Source organism: Anabrus simplex, chromosome 5, assembly GCF_040414725.1.
Source record: "Anabrus simplex isolate iqAnaSimp1 chromosome 5, ASM4041472v1, whole genome shotgun sequence".
Taxonomy (NCBI): Eukaryota; Metazoa; Arthropoda; class Insecta; order Orthoptera; family Tettigoniidae; genus Anabrus; species Anabrus simplex.
In genome coordinates this window covers 103,963,991-103,971,179 of record NC_090269.1, presented here as the reverse complement: position 1 = coordinate 103,971,179, position 7,189 = coordinate 103,963,991, and positions in this window count along the sequence as shown.

Below are 7,189 nucleotides of genomic sequence, written 5' to 3'. Positions count from 1 at the left end.
TGGATTCAATTCCAAACCTCTCGGCAGTACTCATATGGAGTGAGGGAATATGACGTGATGATGGCGATTCGCCGTCGGAGGGAGATGTTAAGCTTTAAGCAGACCCCTTGGTGCTATTCGACCGGAGAAGGCTACGTGCCGGCACCGGGTTTCACCCTCTCCCTTCCTAGTATCATATATCACGTCATTCATTTCATCTCATTAACTTCTCTGATGAGGTTGACTTCAAGAAGTGCATCCGGTCACAAAAACCCGCCACGACAGATTCATCTCACCTCACCTCACCCCACATCCGATAACAACAATCTTCAACCCATCCCCCTAAAAGTTGTGAGTCTCTGATCCCTCTTCTAGTCGCTTTTTATGAGGTAGGCTATACTGTGGATGAAATGAAATGAAATAGCGTATGGCTTTTAGTGCCGGGAGTGTCCGAGGACAAGTTCGGCTCGCCAGATGCAGGTCTTTTGATTTGACTCCCGTAGGCGCGCGATGAGGATGAAATGATGATGAAGACAGCACATACACCCAGACCCCGTGTCAGCGAAATTAACTAATTAAGGTTAAAATTCCCGACCCTGCCGGGAATCGAACCCGTGACCCCTGTAACCAAAGGCCAGCACGCTATCCATTTAGCCATGGAGCCGTACTATACTGTGGATGAGGGTGGTAGAATAATATCCACCGCATCCCCTGCCTGTCCGCAGTGTCAGACCACTTCCATTTTCTTTCTGAATAGTGTTAATAATAATAATGTTATTTGTTTTACGTCCCACTAACTACTCTTTTGCGGTTTTCGGAGACGCCGAGGTGCCGGAATTTAGTCCCACAGGAGTTCTTTTACGTGCCAGTAAATCTACCGACACGAGGCTGACGTATTTGAGCACCTTCAAATACCACCGGACTGAGTCAGGATCGAACCTGCCAAGTTGGGGTCAGAAGGCCAGCGCCTCAACCGTCTGAGCCACTCAGCCCGGCTGAATAGTGTTAATGGAGGGTGGTTGTCCAGTTGTATTTCCTCTAACAATAACCACATTAATGCTATTTGTCCGGGGCTTCGACTCTACTGGCACCATATTGTATGAACCTGCGTGTAATTGGAATGGCGGTAGTGTGGAATGTTGTATGTGAGGAAAGAAAGATTAAGGACGACACAAACACGGGGCCGCCGGGTAACAGGCGGATGCGTTGCACCCTACACCGCGGGGCCTGGCTTACTTAGTTACTTAGTGCAAGTTACAAATGCATTACTTTCTTTGCTTTTCTACTCGTATTTTGTCCATCCTTCTTCCACATACATCATCCGTTTCTTTAACAAAACAATTAATCATTACATTGAAATACTGCTTAACGTAAGCAGTAACACAATCCTTAAATATATTTAGCTCCTTTGGATTGTCAACCAAGACACTGATTCTTCATTTAACTTTATAACAGGAAGCATTTAAACATTCCAAAAAATATTGTTAAATAAGTCAGATATTTTTCTTGATAACACCTATACGCCGGGAAGAGCATCATACATTTTCATAGAAATAAGAAACTCTTCTAAACGGTATGATTCCTCATATGATGACAATTCTTTCCTACACTCATAATGAGGTAATTTGCTGCAAACCAATCCTGCTACAATACGTACTGTAGGTGATTGAATTGAGCTAGGTCAAGATGGTCTTCATCCAAAGATTTACTAAGAAAAAAAGTCAGTCAATACTGATCTGCATTTAGGGCAGTCGCCCAGGTGGCAGATTCCCTGTCTGTTGTTTTCCTAGCCTTTTCTTAAATGATTTCAAAGAAATTGGAAATTTATTGAACATCTCCCTCGGCAAGTTATTCTAATCCCTAACTCCCCTCCCTATAAAGGAATATTTGCCCCAATATGTCCTCTTGAATTCCAACTTTATTTTCATATTGTGATCTTTCCTACTTTTAAAGACGCTACTCAAACTTATTCGTCTACTAATATCATTCCACGCCATCTCTCCGCTGACAGCTCGGAACATACCACATAGTCGAGCAGCTCGTCTTCTTTCTCCCACTTCTTCCTAGCCCAAACTTTGCAATATTTTTTTAACGCTACTCTTTTGTCGGAAATCACCCAGAACAAATCGAGCTGCTTTTCTTTGAATTTTTTCCAGTTCTTCAATCAGGTAATCCTGGTGAGGGTGACATACACTGGAACCATACTCTACTTGGGGTCTTACCAGAGACTTATATGCCTTCTCCTTTACATCCTTACTACAACCCCTAAACACCCTCATAACAACATTATCGAGGTCACGTTGCAGTTGCTCACAATCTTGTAACTTATTTATTACTCTATACAGATAAGATATGCAAACAGCCTTACCTCTGATTCCACTTCTTTACTCATATCATTTATATATATATAAGAAAACATAAAGATCCAATAATACACCCCTGAGGAATTCCCTCTTAATTATTACAGGGTCAGATAAAGCTTCGCCTGCTCTAATTGAGATCTATTTTCTATAAATATAGCAACCCATTCAGTCACTCTCTTGTCTAGTTCAATTTCACTCATTTCTGCCAGTAGTCTCCCATGATCCACCCTATCAAATGCTTTAGACAGGTCAATCGCAATACAGTCCATTTGACCTCCTGAATCCAAGATATTTGCTATATCTTGCTGGAATCCTACAAGTTGAGCTTCAGTGGAATAACCTTTCCTAAAACCGAACTGCCTTCTATTGAACCAGTTATTAATTTCGCAAACATGTCTAATATAATCAGAAAGAATGCCTTCCCAAAGCTTACATGCAACGCATGTCAAACTTACTGGCCTGTAATTTTCGGCTTTATGTCTATCACTCTTTCCTATACACACAGGGGCTACTATAGCAACTCTCCATTCATTTGGTATAGCTCCTTCAACCAAATAATAATCAAATAAGTACTTCAGATATGGTACTATATCCCAACCCATTGTCTTTAGTATATCCCCAGAAATCTTATCAATTCCAGTCGCTTTTCTAGTTTTCAACTTTTGTATCTTATTGTAAATGTCATTTTTATCATATGTAAATTTTAATACTTCTTTAGCCTTAGTCTCCTCCTCTATCTGGACATTATCCTTGTAACTAACAATCTTTACACACTGCTGACTGAATACTTCTGCCTTTTGAAGATCCTCACATACACACTCCCCTTGTTCATTAATTATTCCTGGAACGTCCTTCTTGGAACCTGTTTCTGCCTTAATATACCTATACATACCCTTCCATTTATCACTAAAATTTGTATGGCTGCCATTTATGCTTGCCATCATGTTATTCTTAGCTGCCTTCTTTGCTAGATTCAGTTTCCTAGTAAGTTTCTTCAATTTCTCCTTACTTCCACAGCCATTTCTAACTCCATTTCTTTCCAATCTGCACCTCCTCCTTAGTCTCTTTATTTCTCTATTTTAATAAGGTGGGTCTTTACCATTTCTTACCACCTTCTTACCTACAAACCTGTTTTCACATTCCTCAACAAATGCTTTAAACCCATCCCAGAGACTGTTTACATTTTTATTTACCGTTTTACACCGATCATAGTTACTTTTTAAAAACTGCCTCATGCCTGCTTTACCAGCCATATGGTACTTTTAAGACCTTCCTTTCTGACACATTTTTTTAACTACGACAAAAACAGTTTCATGATCACTAATGCCATATATTACTTCGGTTTCTCTATAGAGCTCATCTGGTTTTACCAGCACCACATCCAGGATATTTTTCCCTCTAGTTGGTTCCATCATTTTCTGAATCAGCTGTTCTTCCCATATTAGCTTATTTGCCATTATTTGGTTGGTCATGTTTCCTGTCGTTCACATTTCCTTCCCAATTGACATTTGGTAATTTCAGATCCCCCGCTACAAACACATTCCTTTCCATGTCGTTTCCCACATAGCTGATTATCTCATCAAATAATTCTGAATCCGTGTCAGCGCTACCCTTTCCCGGTCTGTACACTCCAAAGACATCAAGTTGCCTATTATCTTTAGAAATGAGCCTTACACCTAGAATTTCATGTTTCTCATCTTTAACTTGACCGTAGCTTACAAATTCTTCTTTTACTATAATGAACACTCCCCCTCCCACCATTCCTATCCTATCTCCACGATACACTCTCCAGTTCCGTGAAAAAATTTCTGCATCCATTATATCATTTCTCAGCCAAGATTCAACTCCTATTACAATATCTGGTAAATATATATCTATTAAATTACTTAATTCTATTCCTTTCTTTACTTCTACAGTTCAACACTAACATTTTTTGTCACCCCTGCTTGACTTCCAGATCTCTGTACCCTTATCATCGCTCCCTAGATAACCCCTTTTCCCTGAATGTACCTCCCTTTTACCCTTCCAAACACATTTCCTAACTGATACGTACCGCTGCGGTTTAAATGAAGGCCATCTGAGCGCAAATCCCTATCTCCTACCCACCCATTAGGATCTAGAAATTTCACTCCCAGTTTCCCACATACCTACTCTCTAGTCTCATTTAAACCCCCAATCACCCTCCAGTCAGTATCCCTCCTACACAGAATTCCACTGATAACAATCTCCGCTTCCTTAAACTTCACCCGTGCTGCATTTACCAGATCCCACACATCCCCAACTATGTTGGTACATATATCACCTTGCCTTACGTTGTTGGTACCAACGTGAAACGCTACCACCTTCTCCTTCTCCTTCCCCTCCTCCCTCTCTTCTACTTTCCTCAACATCTGCCTCAACCTTATTCCTGGATAACACTCTACCCTGGTACCCTTTCCTCCACACACTTTCCCCACATGTCTAACGATGGAATCCCCCATGACCAGAGCCTCAACCCTACCCACCTCATTTGATCCCCTCCCTTCCTGGTCAGCCCTATCTTTCCTGATAGCTGCAGAAGCTACTTCTTCCTCCCTTTTCTCCTTCCCATGAAGATGTTCCACCTGTATTTTCCTATCCTCTACTCTACATTTACCTTTCCTACCTTTTCCCTTCCTCCTACTTCCACACATCTCAGCAAGAGTTCCCTGTTCCTCGTCTTCCCTCTGTTGCTCTACCTGGAGTGGCTCGTACCGATTTCGCACAGACACCTGTCCTGAATTATGATCCTGAATAGAGCCCTTAGACTGCAATCTCCTTCCCCTTAGAACATTAGACCACCTGTCTTCTACAACTCCCCTCTTTCCTTCCTCTCCCTCTTGTACACCTACTGCAACCTGTACATTGCTTAAGGGAGGCCTATTTTCCTTCCTGTCTTCTGTGGGAATCGTAATTATCTCTCTCAAACTCTCCAACTCCTCCCTCATACCCCTTAATGCCTCGCTACACCCACAGTCCCCACACTTGCACTCCTTAGCCATTCTTTACGGGAAAAAATCAAAATAAAAGGATTTATTTATTTATTTATTTATTTATTTATTTATTTATTTATTTATTTATTTATTTAGCATGTGGATTTACAGATACAACACACAATGATTTTGAACAAACTATATATTTAAATCCAGGTAATAAAAGGAAAAATAAAATAACTTATGTGCAAAAAAAATGAACGGAGGGATATATTGTCTGGGATAGTACTAAAAAATCACACGACAATAAGGTAATTAATATACGAATACAATACTACTTAGTCGATCCCTATTTTTATCCTACAACACCCTAACAGGATAAAAACTGCTGTTAATTACTGAATACCGAAAGGAATACACAAGAATTACACAAATCTAAACTGCAATTAAGCCTATCCTAATTACTTTTTTTTTTTTTTTTTGCTATTTGCTTTACGTCGCACCGACACAGATATGTCTTATGGCGACGATGGGACGGGAAAGGCCTAGGAAGTGGAAGGAAGCGGCCGTGGCCTTAATTAAGGTACAGCCCCGGCATTTGCCTGGTGTGAAAATGGGAAACCACGGAAAACCATCTTCAGGGCTGGCGACAGTGGGGCTCGAACCCACGATCTCCCGATTACTGGATACTGGCCGCACTGAAGCGACTGCAGCTATCGAGCTCGGTATCCTAATTACAACAACAGAATTTTACTAAGATAGTTTCTACGGATACCTCTACTATACCGGTACTACAGAAATATTTTACAATTATAAAACAACCACGCTAAATTCTAATAAGATATTACTCGTATACTACTGTACAGTACACTACAATAAATTTAAACTACGTTCAGACGTATCCTAATTGCAATACCGGTGCCGTATATCACTACTAAGCACATACAGAAATGAAAATTTCAAGTTTGAAATTTGCAAAAACTACTGTACTCAAAGATTACGAACAAAGCTACAGTAAATGCTTAGACAGGTTATTAATAGTACTATGCTCTAATAGATTCACACGAAAGATACACACGAATATACCAGGCAAGATACGGTACTATCTAAATATACTGTGTCTACATTGCAATTTTGTTCCGACTCGTTGGCTGAATGGTCAGCGTGCTGGCCTTCGGTTCAGAGGGTCCCGGGTTCGATTCCCGGCCGGGTCGGGGATTTTAACCTTCATTGGTTAATTCCAATGGCCCGGGGGCTGGGTGTTTGTGCTGACCCCAACATCCCCACAAATCACACACCACACATAACACTATCCTACAGTTACCTACACATGGCAGATGCCGCCCACCCTCATCGGAGTGTCTGCCTTACAAGGGTTGCACTCGGCTAGAAATAGCCGCACGAAATTATTTATTTATACTACAATTTTCAGCTGAAATGTGGTTGTATGAATTTTTATCGCTGGTGGATTACTATTATTTTCCCTACTGCGCGGGAAGGGGACTTTCATTTCTAGTTGAGGAGTTAATTAGATCAGGATTAACGGTGTCCACCAAATGAATACTCGAAGTCGTTCTTTTTTTTAAATATGCTGTCAGATCAATCTCACAGTTGGTATTATATTACCTGAGGACGAGAGAAATTGGTTAAAAATTGTGGCCATGATGGCGGGTCTTAATTTGGAACAATCTGGAGTTACGTTATTTCCTCCTTTCATCTGCAGAATTGAAAAAAAATATTCTCGACACAATCTTGTGTAAGGCGTCATGTATAACATTTTAACGCTCATATGTTCAGAAGCCAGCCCTTAAGGCGTCACTCCGGCGATAAAAATCGATCTTTGGTCATTTTGGTGATTTTTTAATGACTGAAATTGAGAGGATTGAGTTTCTTTTT